This window comes from Gopherus flavomarginatus, chromosome 10 (genome assembly GCF_025201925.1).
Source record: "Gopherus flavomarginatus isolate rGopFla2 chromosome 10, rGopFla2.mat.asm, whole genome shotgun sequence".
Classification (NCBI taxonomy): Eukaryota; Metazoa; Chordata; order Testudines; family Testudinidae; genus Gopherus; species Gopherus flavomarginatus.
In genome coordinates this window covers 64376075-64397053 of record NC_066626.1, presented here as the reverse complement: position 1 = coordinate 64397053, position 20979 = coordinate 64376075, and the positions used below count along the sequence as shown (strand labels likewise).

The following is a 20979-nucleotide window of genomic DNA, read 5'->3' as shown; positions in this document are numbered from 1 at the left end:
CAGTGAAAGGTCACTTAGGTCCTAGCACAATAGCAACAGTAGCTGAAGATAAATTCTCTTTTTCTATTTAGCTGGATTGTTTTGTCGTCTGCATGAATCCAGGTTTTCTGTGATTTTTTTTTTTTGGTAGTACTTCTTTCTTTCTTTTTAATCCACCCCTTGAGTTCACTGAAAGGACAAAAAAGTCTGTCAGTTTCTAACTCTTTTTCACTCAGGGCCCAATCCAGCTCCCACTGAAGTCAATGGGAAGATTCTCATTGATTTTGATGGAAGTTGGATCAGGCCCATCATTCCTGTTCTTCGTAGAAGTAGACGTTTTCCCTAAGAGTGTGAGTAATCTCTTGGCTGTAGAGTGGCCTATATCTCTGAGTTACAGACTCTCTGTTTCAGTTAGTGTGTGTTCCCATAAATAGTACCTGGTACAGAAGGAGAAGAAAGAGTGGAAGCACTTGAGCACTCCTGGTTTTTAATGTAAATGGTTACAGGTAGAACCAAGGGTGTGAATAGCAAAACATGTGCTGGTCCTTCTGTCTGACAATGATCACTACAGAAGTATAGAATGTTTATTATTTTACTTCACTCTAAATGCAGTTGAACTATATCCATCTTAACTGTAAACAAGTCCCAGAGTAGCCTTATATATTATGCTTGTTCAGGGTTAAAGAATTGCATCTGTTCTAGATTTACAATAATTCCCTTTTCTTTTTAACACAAGTGATTGAACACTTCTGTAGGAATTAGTAGAGTACAATGCTGCATTCAGAGATTCCTGAGAGTGAAGTTTGTTTGGCTTTTACTGGTGTTACCTAATAAATGCTCCACACTGCTCTATATCCTGAGTGCAGCATGAGACCACACTTAGGAAAAGTTAAGAGTACTCCACGAAGAAAGTGGGTGGACTGGTTCAGCAGTAACAATTTAATTGTGTTTTAAGAAGCAGCTGCAAAGGCCATACTGTTTTCATTCAGCCATGTCTGTGTGCAAGGCCATATCTCATGCATCTCCTAAACTAAGAAAAACTGCTTATTTCTGGTAACTATGCATCCTATTTCTCTAAGGAATTGTTTTGCAGTATGCTAGTACAAGCACTGTTGCTTTATTCCTTTGCTTCTGTTAAATGGCTCCAGCCTGACATTCAAAGGAGAGTGTTCACTTGTTATTTACATCAATCTGTCTCTGTCCTCAGTCTACAACAGCAAGTAATAATAGCCCATTCAATCTTGGAAGATATGTCTGAAGCAAAAACTAAGCGTCAGTCCCAATAGACAGGAAGGTAACCATCCTGTAAAAATCACCACCACCACCACCACAACTGGCACTAATTGCTACTCCTGTTGTCATGCTCAGCAAACAGGCTGAGGATTGAATGGGCCATAATGGCTGATTGACCCTGTTACTCCTAGAAGTAGTCCCTTTGGGCCAAAATTGGGAACAGTGTGAGGAAGTTTGCACTGTTGATGCTTATGCTGTTCCTGTTCTGTGGATAAGTAGAAGAAACTGAGGTTGAGATTTTGAAATCTGTCTTGAGTAGTTAGCTATCACTTTTCTATTAAAATTAACTGAAGAAATGTATCTAAATCCCTTTGCCTGATTCAGTCTCTTAGGCCTGTCAGTCTGGCATTTTTCACCAGTTTAAATTTAAATTAAATTTCACCAAATTTAAAAATAAAATAAAATTAAAAGAATATTACAACACAGCTATTAATCCCAGAAGCTGCAAAACAGATTCTTTAAATTATCCATTAAGGTTTCTGTGTCTAGGTTAAGTTACTTGTTTCCTCCTGTATTGGTGTTGTCTTCAATATACTTAAGGCCTAAAAATTCTCTTTTCTTTGGCTTTTTTTAATCTTTGCAAATAAATACAAAACAAGGGCATGTAGTAAAGAAGTAATTGTGGAGTAAAATGGAACAAGTGTCTTATCCTTGAGATATGAAACGTCACCTATAACATGCACATCTTGAACTAATGACCCTAATAGCATGTAGCACACAGTGACCTCTGTAAAATTGAGGGCAAATAATATCAGCTACCCACTCGTTCTCCCTCTGTGTGATATTGATGCTGCTTCATGCAAACAAAAAACACCTAGCAAGTGCGAGCCCCAAATATTGATAAATGCCACTGTACCAATGAAGGAAGAATAAAAACGCAAAGTGCTATCATAAAAAGAGCAGAGATCTAATGAATATGGGGAAGTGGTTGTTATGTTTGTTTTGGTTTGGGGTTTTTTTGAGTTTGGGTGTTTAGAAAGTTTATTTAGGAAGCTTTAATGGGTTTTTCAAGTCATTGCCATGTAATGCTCAAAAATAAAATATTAATCATTGCAACACTGAGCTTATTAAACATTTTGTTTAAAGAAACATTATGTGGTAATATGGTAATCAAATCTCTCTTTAGCAGGAAGTTACCATATTATAGAGTGACCCTCTTTCCACCACCAGGATTTGTTGCTTCTTATGATTTTATTAAGCTGAGTGAAACTACTGGCTCCACTCATATTTATCAAACCAAGTGTGTCTGAAGGGATAAGCTCAGACTTGCAGATGGAAGCAGGACCAAAGAATTCTGAGGAGAGACTGCTGGGTGAGGAAAGTGGACGGTGGAAGCATGTGACTAAAAGAACTAGGCAGAGGAAAAGATGGGTCAGTGAAGGAGGAATAGAACTCAGGAACAGGTTTGCAGAGTTGGAAAATGAAGAAGGGGCACAGCAGGTGGTCGCTGAAGGAGAGAGGGCAAGGAAGAAGAGAAGAGCTGTTAGTCCTACAGGAAGAGGGGAGGAGTCAATGGAGACAACACCAAATATGAGCCCCAGGAGGATTGCAAGGGTGAATAGGAATCGAGAGGACTTGCAGCCAGTGGGTGCAGGGGATAGACCGGAGAATCACACTGTCACCAGGAAAAGGCAGGTCTACATGACTGGGGACTCCTTACTGAGAAGAATAGACAGGCCTGTAACTAGAGCTGATCCAGAGAACAGAATGGTGTGCTGTCTGCCGGGTGCTAAGATACAGGGTGTGGACCTGAGGCTGAAAAGGATCCTAATGGGAGCGGGAAAGAATCCGTTGATTGTCCTTCATGTGGGAACGAATGATATGGCTAGATTCTTGCTGGAACGTATCAAGGGAGACTATGCCAGACTGGGGAAGACGCTTAAGGAAATCGAGGCTCAGATGATCTTCAGTGGGATTCTCCTGGTTCCTAGAGAAGGACAACAAAGGTGTGACAAGATTATGGCGATCAACAGATGGCTCAGGCAGTGGTGCTATAAGGAGGGCTTTGGGATGTACGGCCACTGGGAAGCATTTATGGACAGAAGACTGTTCTCTCGGGATGGATTTCACTTGAGTAAGGAGGGAAATAGACTTCTAGGATGGAGGCTTGCCGAACTGATTAAGAGAGCTTTAAACTAGGAATTTAGGGGAGATGGTTGGGAGATGTCCAGGTGATCTCCACGCCGGAATTTCCCCTTGAGAGGGAAGAAAACAAAGTAAGAGGGGATACAGCCGTGGACAGAAGAATTCACATAAGGAGGAAGGGTAGTGTAGATACCAGTCTAAGCCCTCGTCCAGACTAACCCGCGGCATCGGTGGGTTAAAATCGATTGCTCGGGGATCGATATATCGCGTCTAGTCTGGACGCGATGTATCGATCCCCGAGCGCGCTTACATCAATTCCGGAACTCCATCAACCCGAACGGAGTTCCGGAATCGACACGGAGAGCCGCGGACATCGATGCCGCGCCGTCCAGACGGGTGAGTACCTCGATTTTAGAAATTCGACTTCAGCTACGTTATTCCCGTAGCTGAAGTTGCGTATCTAAAATCGATTTTAATTCCTAGTCTGGACGTGGCCTAACAGGTGATGCTGGTGGTAGAATGTCTGTGCCTAACTGGGTAAAGAATGTCAGTGAAGCCAAACGGCAAAAATTAAGATGTCTGTACACTAATGCGAGGAGCCTAGGTAACAAAATGGAGGAACTAGAGCTACTGGTGCAGGAAGTGAACCTGGATATTATAGGGATAACAGAAACATGGTGGAATAGTAGTCATGACTGGAGTACAGGTACTGAAGGCTATGTGCTGTTTAGGAAAGACAGAAATAAAGGCAAAGGTGGTGGAGTAGCATTGTATATCAATGATGAGGTTAACTGTAAAGAAATAAGAAGTGATGGAATGGATAAGACAGAGTCTGTCTGGGCAAAAATCACACTGGGAAAGAAAGCTACTAGAGCCTCTCCTGAGATAGTGTTTGGGGTGTGCTACAGACCGCCAGGATCTGATTTGGATATGGATAGAGACCTCTTTAATGTTTTTAATGAAGTAAACACTAATGGGAATTGTGTGATCATGGGAAACTTTAACTTCCCAGATATAGACTGGAGAACAAGTGCTAGTAAGAATAATAGGGCTCAGATTTTTCTGGATGTGATAGCTGATGGATTTCTTCACCAAGTAGTTGAAGGACCAACAAGAGGGGATGCCATTTTAGATTTGGTTTTGGTGAGTAGTGAGGACCTCATAGAAGAAATGGTTTTAGGGGACAACCTTGATTCGAGTGATCATGAGCTAATTCAGTTCAAACTAGATGGAAGGATAAACAAAAATAGATCTGGGACTAGGGTTTTTGACTTCTTAAGGGCTAACTTTAAAAATTAAGGAAATTAGTTAGGGAAGTGGATTGAACTGAAGAACTTGTGGATCTAAATGCGGAGGAGGCCTGGAATTACTTTAAGTCGCAGCTGCAGAAACTATCAGAAGCCTATATCCCAAGAAAGGGGGAAAAAAACATAGGCAGGAGTTGTAGACCAAGCTGGATGAGCAAGCATCTCAGAGAGGTGATTAAGAAAAAGCAGAAAGCCTACAAGGAGTGGAAGAAGGGTGGGATTGGCAAGGAAAGCTACCTTAGTGAGGTCAGAACATGTAGGGATAAAATGAGAAAGGCTAAAAGCCAAGTAGAGTTGAACCTTGCAAAGGGAATTAAAACCAATAGTAAAAGGTTCTATAGCCATATAAATAAGAAGAAAATAAAGAAAGAAGTGGGACCGCTAAACACTGATGATGGAATGGAGGTTAAGGATAACCTAGGCATGGCCCAATATCTAAATAAATACTTTGCCTCAGTCTTTAATAAGGCTAATGAGGAGCTTAGGGATAATGGAAGGATGACAAATGGGAATGAGGATATGGAGGTAGATATTACCACATCTGAGGTAGAAGCCAAACTTGAACAGCTTAATGGGACAAAATCGGAGGGCCCAGATAATCTTTATCCAAGAATATTAAAAGAACTGGCACATGAAATTGCAAGCCCATTAGCAAGAATTTTTAATGAATCGGTAAACTCAGGGGTTGTACCGTACAACTGGAGAATTTCTAACATAGTTCCTATCTTTAAGAAAGGGGAAAAAGGTGATCCGAGTAACTATAGGCCTGTTAGTTTGACATCTGTAGTATGTAAGGTCTTGGAAAAAAATTTGAAGGAGAAAGTAGTTAAGGACATTGAGGTCAATTGGGACAAGTTACAACATGGTTTTACTAAAGGTAGATCGTGCCAAACCAACCTGATCTCCTTCTTTGAGAAGGTGACAGATTATTTAGACAAAGGAAATGCAGTAGATCTAATTTACGTCGATTTCAGTAAGGCATTTGACACGGTTCCACATGGGGAATTTTTAGTTAAATTGGAAAAGATGGGGATCAATATGAAAATTGAAAGGTGGATAAGGAACTGGTTAAAGGGGAGACTCCAGCGGGTCGTACTGAAGGGTGAACTGTCAGGCTAGAAGGAGGTTACTAGTGGAGTTCCTCAAGGATCAGTTTTGGGACCAATCTTATTTAACCTTTTTATTACTGACCTTGGCACAAAAAGCGGGAATGTGCTAATAAAGTTTGCGGATGACACAAAGCTGGGAGGTATTGCTAACACAGAGAAGGACTGGGATATCATACAGGAAGATCTGGATGACCTTGTAAACTGGAGTAATAGTAATAGGATGAAATTTAATCGTGAAAAGTGCAAGGCCATGCATTTAGAGATTAATAATAAGAATCTTAGTTACAGATTGGGGACACATCAGTTGGAAGCAACAGAGGAGAAGGACCTTGGAGTATTGATTGATCACAGGATGACTATGAGCCGCCAATGTGATATGGCCGTTAAAAAAGCTAATGCAGTTTTAGGATGCATCAGGCGAGGTATTTCCAGCAAAGATAAGGAGGTGTTAGTACCCTTATACAAGGCACTTGTGAGACCTCATCTGGAATACTGTGTGCAGTTCTGGTCTCCCATGTTTAAGAAGGATGAATTCAAACTGGAACAGGTTCAGACGGGCTACTAGGATGATCCGAGGAATGGAAAACCTGTCATATGAAAGGAGACTCAAAGAGCTTGGCTTGTTTAGCCTAACTAAAAGAAGGTTGAGGGGGATATGCTTGCTCTTTATAAATATATCAGAGGGATTAATATTAGGGAGGGAGAGGAATTATTTAAACTTAGTACCAATGTAGACACAAGAACAAATGGAAATAAACTGGACACTAGGAAGTTTAGACTTGAAATTAGACGAAGGTTTCTAACCATTAGAGGAGTGAAGTTCTGGAAAGGCCTTCCAAGGGGAGTAATGGGGGCAAAAGACATATCTGGCTTTAAGACTAAGCTTGATAAGTTTATGGAAGGGATCGTATGATGGGATAGCTTAATTTTGGCAATTGATCTTTGATTATCAGCAGGTAAGTATGCCCAGTGGTCTGTGATGGGACGTTGGATAGGATGGGATCTGAGTTACTGCAGAGAATTCTTTCCTAAGTGCTGGCTGGTGAGTCTTGCCCACATGCTCAGGGTTTAGCTGATCACCATATTTGGGGTCAGGAAGGAATTTTCCTCCCGGGGCAGATTGGCAGAGGCCCTGGAGGTTTTCCACCTTCCTCTGCAGCGTGGGGCATGGGTCAATTGCTAGTGGATTCTCTGCAGCTTGAGGTCTTCAAACCACAATCTGAAGACTTCAATAACTCAGACATAGGTTAGGGGTTTGTTATAGAAGTGGATGGGTAGGATTCTGTGGCCTGCTTTGTGCAAGAGGTCAGACTAGATGATCATATTGGTCCCTTCTGACCCTAAAGTCTGTGAGTCTATGAGTCTATAAAACATTCATGTTAAAAAAAAATTGACAGGTGTGCTGGGTTTTGGGGTTTTTGTTTGTTTGCAGGCAAATGTACTTTGAGTATTGGATAAATAGTAACCAAATATCTAAGAATCTATTTGTCCTCTGTCTGTTTTGCTGGGTACGTAACTGATGCATTGATTTTTCCATTACAACAATGTCCCATGGTTTTTTTTTTTAACCATTTCTCTAGTTTTGGATTATTTTTTCCTTCAGTGTGAGGTTATCAATACTCTTGCAGTTCTAGCAGATGAGAGATTAGATTAATTCTTCATTGCTTTGTGTGTGATAGACCCAGGCCAGTTGGGTATAGCAGAAGGCAGATATACTGGCCACTGGATTAACAGTTTTCTGTTCCCTGACTGACCAGAGCAGGGGCTGCTCCAGGCTAATGAGAACACCTGACTCTGATTAACCTGCAAGGAGTCAGGTGAGGCCGTTCAGTTAATGTGACCACCTGACTCTAATTAAGGCCCTGCTGATACTATAAAAAGGGCTCACTCCAGTCAGACAGGGAAGAGCCAGAAAGCCAAAGGTGAGGAAATACAGTTGAAGGGCTGGTTACTGAAGACACCTTCAGACCATCGTTAAAGGAGCCCTAAGGTAAGGGTGAAGAAGGGAGAAGCAGGAGAGCTGTGGGGAAATGGCCCAGGGAAATGTAGCAACTCGGGCAGTGAAAGGTTGGCTGCCAACAACTGCTATCATTAGGGTCCCTGGGCCGGAACCTAGAGTAGAGGGCAGGCCCGGGTTCCCCCCAACCCACCACTACAGGAACATCTCCTGGGAGGGGAATTCAGGCCCCTGTCAGGACAGAAGGCTGAACAGAGACTGTGGGAGTTCTCTCACCAACCTCCTTGCAGGTCTTTGATGAAAAGGGCTCAGTAGACTGTAACCCTGGCCCTAAAGAGAGAAGGGCTACGTGGAGGGTCACAGTGAGCCACTGAGGCTAGCATAAACCGCCTAGAAGCGCAGGACCCACGGGAGCAAGGTCAGAGCTCTGCCACAGACCATTTCCACTAGGAAGTCAAGCCCCAGGAGGATTATCAACCGGATCATTTGGTAATAAATATCCAGCAGTTTGTAGTATCTGGTTACAAATCACACCCCGATACTCACAAATGATAAGACATGTCCATCATATATGTATAAAATCTCTTCTTTCACCACAATTTCTCCAAAATGTATCCCCATTCATCTCCCTGTGTGATTGGTATGAGGTACCATTGAAACAATATCTCACAGAAATTTCCTTTTATTGTGCTACCAACTGATGCTGCAGGTCCTCTTCTTCAGATCAAAGCCCTTTCCTTTAGAATAATTTGTCTATCCAAATTTTTTTCCACTATATCTCACATGGACATTTCTTTGATAGGAAAATTGTCTGCCAACATTGATTGATATAAAATAGTTGTAATTTTTTTGTTTCCTAATCAACCAGAAGCTGTACCATTGGGAGAGCGGGCAAGTTAGTTTTGAATTCTAAATAAATTAGAAAAGTTTCTTTGGAGAACAGCTGGCCAACTGTATGTATTTCATGCCTCTCCTAATCTTTAAAATACCTTTTTGTGATTTGGGTTGAAAAATCTGGATTATTTGAAATGAGTGTCACTAGCAAATGAAAAAAGGATTTATATCCATTCTATCCCAAACCCATAGAGTACAGAAGAACTAAGGGTCACCAAAAGAAATTAATATGCAGCAAGTTTAAAACAAACAAAATGAAGTATTTATTCACACAACACACAGTCAGTCTGTGGAACTCTTTGCCAGAGGATGCTCTGAAGACCAAGACTGTAAAAGAATTCAGAAAAGAACTAGATAAGTTCATGCGGGATAGGTCCATCAATAGCTAGTAGCCAGGATTGGCAGAGATGGTATCTCTAGCCTCTGTTTGCCAGTATCTAGGAATAGATGACAGGAGATCGACCACTTGATGATTCCCTGTTCTGTTCATTCCCTCTGGGGCACCTGGCACTGGCCACTGTCAGAAGATGGGATACTGGCCTATATGAACCTTTGATCTGACCCAATATGACCGTTCTTATGTTCTTATGAGTAGGCTTTTTAAAAGAATGCGTATACATGACTTTTTGTTAATCTGTAGTACCCTAATAAAATTTGCACTGCCACAATTTTCTTGTTCAATAAAGACCTAGTGTTTATCTGGATTAGAACACCTCCAATCAGCTGTTGCTTTGAACTAGCTGTCTTGATAGTACTATATAATATTTGAAACTGCTAGAACCCCCGGTTTAATCGGTCAGTGTAAAGTATCTGCACTCATTCTCAATGTTTTCTTATTCCATATAAATTCTCTGTATTTCTGCTAGTTTTATCTGGGGTGATTATAGAAAGATTTTGAAACAAAAAAGTTGTCCTTGGCAAAATAATCATTTTGACTGTGACTCTTCTTCCTAATCAAGAAATTGCATACATCCCCCTGTGTTCCAAATCTTTTTTTCATTTGCTGAAGGTGTGGTTTGATATTTGAATCATACAGCTCATCTAGGTTGTTTGAGATTTGAATTCCCAGGTATCTTACAGAACCTGTTGCCCATTTGTACCCAAATGTTTTCTAAAGGGGTAACATCGCAGAGTCTGGCCTATTTAGAGGTAGCAGTTCAGATTTGGAATAATTTACTTTAAAGCTACTTGCTTTCCCAAAGTAATGGATTCTGTAGATAGTAATTCTAGGGAATTGTTAGAGTTAGATAAAAATAATATTACGAGAGTAATGACAAAAATCAATTTCTCTCTCACAGGTGGCTAAAATACAGGCCGATTTTCATCAGAGCGGATGCCAGTGCCCTTCAAATTAATCAACTGGCAGGAGATAATTTGACAGGTGAAGCAGGCAACTTCTTTTCTTCCATCTAGACTATGTATTCATCATCACAGAACACTGATATTTCATAAGCCTGCAAATTGTGAGTTCTGTACCTTCTCTCAAGCCACAAGGATCACATTGGATTCACTTTGTTTTCACATTATTATTTTAAAGAATAATCATTTTGAGAAATTGTTGGTGTATTTACAAAAAAGCAATACCTTTCAAATGATTGTAATTAATTTTTACAGCCTGACACTCAGACAAGGGAGTCTTATTTTCAGATGTCTGGCTCTTTCCACATTAAGTATATCAGCATGTAAATAGGTATTTGGGGGTGTATGGTTACAACCCTCTTTGTAACATGACTTGTTAGGTTGCATCAACTTCAAACCATGGTGGGATCAGAGAGATACTATTTTTGTGGCAGTAAGAAAATAGTTTCTTTTCCAAAGCTTCTACATTCAGAAAAGGTCAAATTCAGGAGGAAAGAAATCATTTCTAAGCAGGGAGACCTAGATTTCTTTGTCATTTCATTTTCCAGGATATCTGAGTTTTGCTCTAGCAAATTTTTTACCTGTAAATGTACCTTTCCTCTTGAGATACAGCACATTATATAAAAGCAAATGTTTAGTTCCTCTCTTGTTGTTTGTATTAAGTCCATCAACTTGGTATTATTGTCTTGTTAATTATGATTTTCTCCTCATTTATCTGGATTAACTCTCCATGCCTTTCCCTGCCTTCTCATGATTCAAGGGCATGATCCTGCTTTCATAAAAGTCAGTGAGGGACACATTTTCAGATGATCTTATATGCACATTTATGTAGACTGTAAGTTCTTCAGGGCAGGGACCATCTCTTTGTTACATGTCTGTGTAGTGCCTAGCACAGTGGAGCTGAGACGTCTAATGCTGTAGTGAAGTACAATTAATAATGTACGAACACTGGAGCTTACAGGTGCATGATCTTTTGTGTACACAGGATGGTGGCAATTCACAAAGATGAATTTGAACTAAACATGCTGAAAATTTTGCTAGAACTGTGTGCAGCTGCAGTCAGGGCAGCCACACAGATTTTGACTGCATGTACAATGCTGGGATTTTGAAATAGAGCTTCTGTGAGCCACTCATTCCTCCACACTTTCTGAGACAGCTGCAGTTCAGGTGGCATCACTTCTTCTTTTTCTTAATGGCTCCAGTAAGGTATAGCTGTAATTTGGTCCAGATAGCTCATCACCTGAGCATAAGTGGAAGAAACTAAGGGGTAGGGGGTATTGGAAAGGGCTTTGCAGCATCTGGATGCTCAAGAACTAGGTAAACATAAATATTGGAACATGCAGGAGATAAATGGTTTGGCTGAGTCATTCTCATTACAATGCACTTTCTTCCTGAATTACAACATTTCCCCATGCAGGCCCTCCTATTTGGGCTAAATAAAATGGGGATTAGGACGAGGTATGCTTTGCCATAGACTCTCCTTTATACTCAGAACAGTAACACAACTGTGCTGTGTCTTCCATCCTCCGCACACATGCTGCTCTGTAACATGGACAGAGGCACCTAAATGAGCTTGGACTGGAACTTTTCAAACATGTGCTGATAGCTGACACCCTGGAGCTGTTGGTGAGGTTGCCACTAGGTACTAAAGTGGAAACTTGGTCTTCCCAGGAACCTCATGGCTAAACTAAGGGAGTGGACTTTAGATTTTTACTGTCCTTACTATATCAGATGAGGGAGAGAAGATCCTAAATTCTGCTCCGGTGGCAGGCAGAGTCCTTCCAAGAAGCAACGTGCAGCAGTGGCCATTGGTGTCTGAAGTATAACTGTCTCTTAGCAATAGATAAATTCAGGATGGATGGATGGATTGATTGATTGCAGTGGCCCAAAAGCCTGCTTGGCTCTTACTTTAAAAATTTCTAGCTTTACTGTGGATGTGGTGCCATTTTGGCCCATTCGCTTGGGGTTTGCACAGGGATTGCAGATTTGGACCCTTGCACAGAATACCATCATTTAATGTGTCAGGCGTTAAAATATGCTTTTACCAGACTTACTGCACTGCATTCTGTGTATCTTGCTCTGTTGATATTGTTCTGAAGATATTTTGTAGGAACTCTAAACTGGCATCCTTTTTAAAATCTGAAAAGAATAGCAAGCAACACCATAAGTGCTGATAACACTTGAGAGTGTGACTTACGCAGACAACGCTCACCCACTGAATCAAATTTGTTATGGCTTAGTTTGCACTTAATTTTTATTTAATTAAATGTGAAAACATCATGAGGTGTGTACCTGTGAGGATTTCTTTTAATTAATAAACTTCTAAATATCAAGGCAAACTGACATCAGACATGCAGAGATTTATATCCAAAGCTAAATCAGGGTTTAGAAAAGGTTAGTAAAAATGTAATCTCTACTTCACACTGGTGATTCTGATAGCTTACTCATGATGTATAGCACTTTTCTCTATGGATTTGAACAAACCTATTAATGGAGTAAGTAACTATTCAGCATGAATATAAGAATCTGGCCCCATGTATTCATCATCAATACATCACAAGCCTATTTCATTTGACTCTATGTGTTTGAGTTTAAAGCTATTATTTGAAGTCTCCCATCCCACCCACTCTAAAGATGAAGGTCATTCACTCTCACAGATGTCTCAGGAGAGTTACAGCTTGTTCTGGTTGGCAAGTCATATCAGAAAATTTCTCTTGCATTCTTTCTTACATGTGCTTGAAGATGCTTCCACTTTCAAAAAATAAAAATAATTACTAAATATTGTAAATTAAATCTGATAAAAAACAGCAATGCATGTGACATTCTCCAGGGTCCATTTCACATTTTTCATTTGTAATTAATACAAGTTCACTAACATGAAAGTTTACATTGTTTTTGAGAACAAAATGTCCCTGAAATAGACACACATTTTGAAGATTTTTTGGAGAAATTAGAGAAATAGCAGTGATGTTCACTTTTCAATTATAATTCCATATTAAAACAGTCAGCTGTCTAGAGCACTAATTAGGTCATCAAACCCAGCCTGGACAGCTAGATGGACTCCTTATATCGATGCTTGTTGGTTTGCCACTAGATGGCATTATCCATTAACTGCAAGGTGAAATATATGTTTTGCCATGGCCTTAACATCTACAGATTATAAAGTAAGACTAGGTCCCTGTGTTTGTTTCCTGACAAATGCAGAAGTGAAAGCATTGTAGCTCAGAAGTAACTTGACCTAGTTCTGCATCACTGTAACTCAGTCAAGCCTTAACACACCAGATATGGATTTACTCAAAGCAATGAGAGGAAGTCAACTGTGGCAATCCCAGATGACCACCTATGTAATGCACATTTCCTAATAGATCCCTTCTATCCTCATTATTTCATTTAAGTTTTGGAAAAGAGCATGTTTGATTTCCAGTGCCAAAAGTATTTACAGACAGTAGCTCCCTTGTTATATGACTACATTTTAAGCATTAGGAGGCGTTGTGTTGCTTCACATTGAAGTCTAGGTAAAGAGTCAATGCTGAAGATTATCTTTAAATAAAGAGCACCAGATGTGAGCAGGTACTTCATATTCTCTGTGGCTTTGATTTAGAAGGCAATGAATGAGTTATCATGGGTATTGTAAATGTAGATGAGAGATTTGTTAGTGGGCAGTTATGTCCCTTGACTTCGGTGGGGTTGAACCAATGTCAGGGCAAGATTCCCATCCAGTCACAAACCCACCTGCACATTCAGCAGTGCCTATTGTATAGTGCTTCCTTCCCCAGAAAAGGAGGCTGCAAGCTTTACCAGCTGCTGCTTAATCCAGACAGGAGAACAAGGCTACAGGGATCCCCTATTGCATGCCGTTGCTCTTCCATGCCCAGGGTGGGTGCCCTAGCGCATCCCTCACCCCCTGCTTACTACTGCTGCTACTCGCAGCCAGGGCAGGGGGAACTGGAGTTCCTTCCCTTTCTTGTTTTCAAATAGCTGCCAATACTCAGATTTAAAATTTATGGGTGAAATTCTGGTCCTATTGAAGTCAATGTGAGTTTTGCCATTGACTTTAATGGAGCCAGGATTTCACCTTATGAGTTGGAAGGTCTTGCTGTCTCTCCCATTTTCTTCCCCTCTTATTCTTTCCCTTCTCTCATTCTGCCTACTCTTTTCATTCACTCCTTCCTCTCTTCCCATTCATGCCATGCCTCATTCACAATCACCACCTCCCCACCATTCACTCTGCCTTCTCATTCTCCTTTTCACCTTTCCTCAACCCTTTCTCCCACTCCTTATCCCTACCTCTTACACCTTCTCCCTTACTGTCACTCGGTGTGCATGTTGCTATCTCTCATTATTTTATGGCAAACCTCCCAATATTTACTGTATTTCTTAAAGCCCCAGTTGTTGGGAATCAGGATGTAGGTGCTCCGGCCTAGTGGATAGAATAGGTATCTTGGTTAGAGAATGGAAGCAGGGGTTAGAGCCAGAGTTAACTGTCAAATACCAGAGCCAAGGGATAGATCCAGAGTCAGGACCAGGAATCGAAGCTGAGGATCAGAGCTGTGGTCAGATACCAAATGCTAGAGTTAAGGGTTGAGCCAGAGTCAGAGCCAGGGATCAGAGCCATGACTGGTAGACAATGGTCAAGAGCAAGGTGAAAGGGCAGGAACCAGTGAGATGCATGGAGCAGGAGTAAGAAACAGGACAGGAGTGGACTAGGAATCGGGTTGGATAAGGATTGGAGGAGGCAGGCAAAAGCAGCCTCCAATGTGGCCGCTGCAGCAGGAAGTTTGCACAGTTACTCAGACAGCCCACCCAACTCACTTCCTGGCTTAAGTAGCAGGTGTGAGCCAATCAGGCAGCCACAAGCCTTTGGCACTCTGATAGCACTTCCTGTGGGGCCTGACCTCTCGGGTTTAAAAAGATGGTGTTTTGCTGGATGCTCCTGCACAGACAGTCGGCAAGATAGTGTTTTTTGGTGATGAGAGAGTATCGGAAATCCCCACAGCCCTGTGTTTTAGACCTGCACCCTCAGATCCTTACATTAGTTCCCGGAGTCATGAAAATGTGAGAATCTGTTTTTTTTATTTTAAGTTAGTTGCTAGCCCACATGATTGCAGAGAAAAGCTGGAAAATGTGACTAGAGTGCACTCTAAAAGCTCAAAAGTCAGAAGTAAGTAAAAAAAAATTATAATTTGAGTTCTTTTTAATCTCATGATTTTTGAAGGTCTGACTCATGATGTTTGAATGCTTACAATCAGAGTCTTCACTAGGGTATGGTGAATCGGACCGACTGCTGTGGGCCCTGCTCTTTGGGGGCAGTCCCCCGGGCTGACATGATTGGCCAGCACATTCACATCCACCCAGGCCCTACACTCCCAACCCAGGGATGGCCCTGCTTGCAGTTGGCGTGTGTGTAAGTAAAGGAGAAATTAACACACACAGAAAGCGAGGGCACGAGTGAATGAAGGAATAGATGGAGTGGGGATGGGGCAGTGTAAGAAGAAGAGGGAATGAGATTTCAAACTTGAGCTTGGGGAGTTGTTTGTGCCACACATAGAAAACAAAGTAGAAGGAACATTGTATTTAAACTTCCTTGTATGTCATCCAGGACTAGAGCTGGTGTTTACAACAAGTTTATAGCTGATCAAAGCTTGACCTCATACATATTGTCTACATTTTTTTCCTAACATTATTTCCCCGTATTCCTTATTCTAAGTGGGCTGGGATTTTTTCTCCCTTGCTTTGTGTAACTGCAGTTACTCCAGCCCTGAATTAGGTAAAACGTTTCATAGTTTGTCTGGATTAAAACAGCGGTTTTGAAGCCGACTGTAGTAATATTTGAAAGTAAGAAGTAGCTCAGGATATTAGACTGTGCGCATGAATGATGGACAGATAGAATAGACAGATTCAGTCAGTTTGGCCCCATCATAGGAAAGTATCCTGATCCAGGACAGCACTTAAGCAAATGCTTAAAGTCCCACTGATGTCAAGACCTGAATAAGATAGACTTAAGCACACATTTGAGTATGTTCCTGAATCAGAGCCCTTGTGAGGAAGACATAGTAATGCCACTTGTTTAAACTAAAAAATCCTGCAGATGAACACAGAGCGTTGAAATATTTTTGTTTTCTATTATTAATTTTATTCTTCTCAAGGGATCAATATGAGCTTGATTAGAATCTAATTTAAACTGTCCTCTAGTGGAAACTTCTTTGCTCATAATTTTAATTCAAGGTCAGTCTCCCTGCCTAATGCTTGGCTGTAGGTACTATAGTATCCAGTTCTTTGGCTCTTCTGCATAGCAACATTTCCATATCCTTATTTGAATCAGGAGATTCCTTGTGTCTGAGAATACCATTATGTTTCTAAGTACGTTATTGAGCTGCTACTACTGCAGTGATAGTGGCAGGTTTTCTAGCATTCTCTTGATTTTAAACATTATTTTCTTATGATCTGCCATTCTTAAGATTGTGTTGGTGTTTTTGAATGACATATGCCGTTAATGTTGTTATCCGTGATGGCACCAGTGGGGCATTTTGCAGTTTGTACAGCATATAATAGTGCTAATAATCTAATTACATTAACAGTGTCTGAATGATATTGAAGTGTTATCCTCTTCGATTATCATAGGTTTTCCTTGGATTCTTTTTTTATTTCTATTTCAGAGTTTAGTTTCTTCCTTATTCGTTTTAATGGCAACTTTCTCCCACCAGTGCTTGATTCATCCACCAATGCTGCTTAAAATGATCAGAATAAAAGGTGGAAGTTGCTGGGGCTAGTAGTTGAATGGTTTGTGCCATATTTTCAAAAGAGCTCAGCCTCTATTTAGGCATCAAAATAAGAAGCCAAATTGTCAAAGGGGCTCATTATGCTGAGAGCTCCGCTCTTTTGAAAAGCTGACCACAGATATCACAGTGGGAGCTGCTGGGTTTAAGCAAGTCTTGAATAGGGTGACCAGATGTCCCGATTTTTATAGGGACAGTCCTGATTTGGGGGTCTTTTTCTTATATAGACTCCTATAACCCCCAGCCCCCTGTTCCGATTTTTCACACTTGCTGTCTGGTCACCCTAGTCTTGAAACTCTGGCCCTAAGTGAGAGATGAGCTGCAATTGTAGGTGCTGAAGACTTGAAAATCTGGCTGCTGGGACCTGAGCATTATGGTTTTTGATTCACAAAGAGAAAAATGTAATTGCAGAGTAAATGGCTTTTATTTTAGATTAAGGAAAACAGCAAAGAAATAACAAATATAAAATATCCACAGGAAAGATAATAGAGTGCCTCTCACTCTCTTAGGCCATCCATCTTGATTCCCCTGCCAGGCCTGTCCTCTAGAAAACAGACAAGCAGGGAGAGACAACTCGATGTAGGGGGAGGGACAGATTGAGGACAGTGACTTCAGCAGATGTTACTGAGCCTGCTCAGTCAGTGTGAGGATGCTCAGTACAAGCTAAGCAGCAATTCTGGGGGGGCACATGACCACTGCAATCTCCCCTCACCCCATCCCACGGGTCACCACTGCAGACAGTTTCCTACATTTAAAGATGAAGTAGACATATGTGGCTTTCTTTGAATTGCAGAAGATCAAATTAAGCAGTGATTGAATTAAGTAGAATTAATGGTACTGTTGACATATTTTAGCATTGATTTTTATCTCCTGATAATGGAGAGATGGAAATGATATGACAGTATCAAAGTAGCATGAGAATTCAGTGATTACTATTATTATTTATCATTGAAATATAGTATCCTCACATACAAAGGTGATGAGTTCAAGGACTGGGAACTTGGCAATGCATAAAAGCAAGTAGACTTTGTGGCGGAGCTACTCTTATCTTAGCCCTCTCATGTTTTGATATTGTATCCTCTGCCAGAGTTTCACAGAACTGGCTTGCGTCATGTACCACAGGCAAAATCCATTTAATCATTCAATACAGAATAACAGCTATGTGCATAGACAGCAACCACTATTTTGTGCTCCACTTACAGTACTACAGATTGCAGTCTATATTGTTTGTAGTAAACTGCAAAGAATAATTGTAATAAACTTAGCATTTGTATTTCATTTTGCATCTTCAACACACCACACAGATATTAACATTAGAGATAGGCCTGAAACAAAACCCTGAATCCCAACCTGCACACCTCACCACTGAACTTTCAGCCAGTTAGATCCACATCCTGATCCAGACTTCACAGTTGACCTCTTTCACTACAATGGATCAAACCAAAACCTCAGAAACCATCTTCCCACAGATATATTTTGGGGAAAACTGGATTTTCCAGGGACTTTTGTGGGCTTTGGACTAGGCTCAAAATAACAATATAATTCTGTTTAAAATAGCTGCAAGACTTTTAGGCTGCAGAGAGAGTAGCATGTAACAGGAGGTGTCACAGTTACAGGGCAAGCTCAGTTTTAGACCCTACTTAGTCCCTTTCAGGACAGGTTTCACTACTTTCACCCCCTCTGGGAAGAACCACACAGACCAGATCTCTGGACTGCACCACCCTTACCTTGTTAACCCGGTAAGTCCAACTGTGTTTGACACCTGTAAGTCCTCTTCTTTAAGGAATCCATGACAGCAGCTGATAAAAGTGACTCAAAAACAGCTTCTTCAAACTAAAGTATTCTTGATTCACCCCAAGGTACACTGCACACAGAGCAAAGGATCAAAACAATAAAGGCCTATGTGCATATTTCCCCTGACCCAAAACTTAATCTTTCCTTGCATGCTTTGCAAAGTTCCATTCAGCCCAGTTACCTCCATTTCTGGTTTGGGAGAGACAGCAAGCTTGGTGCAGTTTCTGTCTCTTTCTGCCAGAGCCTTCTCTCAAACTATTTCTGGCAACCCATTCAACTCTTTCTTCTCTAGGCTGGCATCTTTAAGCTTTTAGTATTCTCTTTGATCATAGGCTCAGGTCTGAGAAAAGTAAACCTTGCCTGCCTGGCTGGAGTCAGGCAGGCTATTCCCCAGTCAATAGCTTTGCCATTGTTACAGTTCCCTTAATGGCTTCCTTTGATCGAAGTCTATGCAGTCAGGTAGGGTAATATCACACTATAACCTGAGGTGCATATGATATTTATAAAAATATGTCAACAATTCCTTTATTCTTCATGGGAAGTCAAGATGGCTGACCATGTCTCATAGAGCAAACAACGTTGTACATCAGAGGCTGCCTTTTCCATGACCTTCACAGATACAAATGTAGAAAGACAAGTTGTCTAATGTGCCTCAGACACAATTCACTGCATATGTCCAAGGGCTTAAAACCCTACAGGATACTTGAGAGCTTATCAAAACTACATTAGTCTAATCATTTTTTCAGCCTTTTGCATCATTTGAAGTGTTGCTTCCTACAGCAGTTGATTCAAAAAGTGGGAAATTCTTTACATTGGAAAGCAAGTAATACAGAATGTCAAGTGAATTTGTGGAACTCATGCTTTTAAATATAATTAGGACGTTGTTTATCAAATGTAGAAAAGCTAAGACTCTCTCTTTCTGCGAACTGATCCCTAGAGCTGGTCTAGATTTTTGGAATTTCAAAGCAAGTCAAGACACAGAAAGTGAGTGCAACAAACAATAAAAATTAAAAATCATCACATTACCTCACAATAAAATACATTTTAAATCCAGTGAACTCTATGGTATGGGTCTCATGCAGCAAAGACTACAATTTAGACAAGTACAGTTTATGGACCCAATGTGGTACTGCTTAGCTAGAGGAAATCCTTCTTTAAAAATGGTCTTGAGTAGCCAGTTTGTACTGCTGTGAATATTGCATAACTTAGTTTCAAAGGGCATTTTGCAAAATAATGCTTTAATTATGTCCCAATAGCTCTTCTCTAGTAACCTCCTCTCCTCACTTTCTGTGATCTTTTTTTATTTGTACCTGCCTCCCACTCCAGCTCATTGCACTGCAGCCATTAACCCTCTCCATTAGAAGTAATGGCCTCAAAATTTGTTAACAATGCAAAATGAAGGTAGCTTACTGGGGGGAGGGAGGGATTTTCCTTTAAAAGCCATTTAAATGATGATGCTGAATTTGGCAAGAACAGTAATAAATAGCCTTTTGAAGAGAGAACTTATATCAGTGGGCCATATTCTGCCGACTTGTACAACTCACTGAAGTCAATAGGCTTGAAGGGATGTAACTGAGAATGTTTTGACCCACTGAGCTAAATTCTCACACGGTGAAAGTCAATGAATTTGAAATCAGGGATGAATCTAGCTCTTTAAATATTTACAATGAAATCAGCTTTCCTTGTAAGAACAACCAGGCATTGTAAGAAAGCTGGCAATGTTAATTATAGTACCATTTCTTGCGGTGCTAGTTATAAAGTTAGATACCCTTTTTAAGGTGTGATTAATATACTGCCTGATGCGGCTGGCTGGATTAAATGGTCCAAGAGATCTTTTTCTGGACATTAGCTATGACTATCATTCTGTGAAGTAATTGACAATATTCACTGTGTATGTTTTAATAAATAAACTTAATTATCCATTATGTAAACATCTAACTGCATATTTCTAAATTAATCATCAGTCAAGAGCAGAATGAATAGAAATGATTAATCAACTTACACACACACACACACACATATGGAGCACTGGGCACCTTAACCTAAGTGTAAAGAAATGAATAGGAAAGAAAATTACTACCAGACTAGCTTTCAGGTTAACACTTATTAATCAAATTGCTAGGAACCCAGTTTTACTTTGTAATAGAGTTTATGCTTCCTTTGTTGTATTGAACAGCACCTTATTAAGTTATCTTAATACAATGAAGTGCTAATAGGATATGCTGAAATCCTTCACTGAATCTCAATTCCAAGTTTTTGCAGCAGCAGTGTTCAATCTGTATTCTCATCTACACTATAGAAATTTGGCATGATCCAACTCGAACATCTCTAATACACCTTATGTCCACTCACCAATGCTCCCCATAGCGCACAGATCAACATTAGAATTAGACTTGCTTTGAGCAAGGCTTACTACCGTGGAACTC

The 20979-nt window shown here is 40.6% G+C and overlaps 1 protein-coding gene across 5 annotated transcripts in view; it reads left to right on the top strand.

The window, feature by feature from the left end:
* The window catches only part of ACMSD (aminocarboxymuconate semialdehyde decarboxylase), a 94455-nt gene that overhangs the window by 13981 nt on the left and 59495 nt on the right, over positions 1 to 20979 (top strand). For 4 of the 5 annotated variants that reach the window (XM_050916036.1, XM_050916037.1, XM_050916033.1 and 1 more), the window contains exon 2: positions 9923 to 10005. The exons of the other annotated variant lie outside the window; for it this stretch is intronic. The gene's annotated coding sequence lies outside the window, so the exon portion shown is untranslated. The remainder of the gene's footprint in view (positions 1 to 9922; positions 10006 to 20979) is intronic. 5 annotated transcript variants of the gene reach the window in all.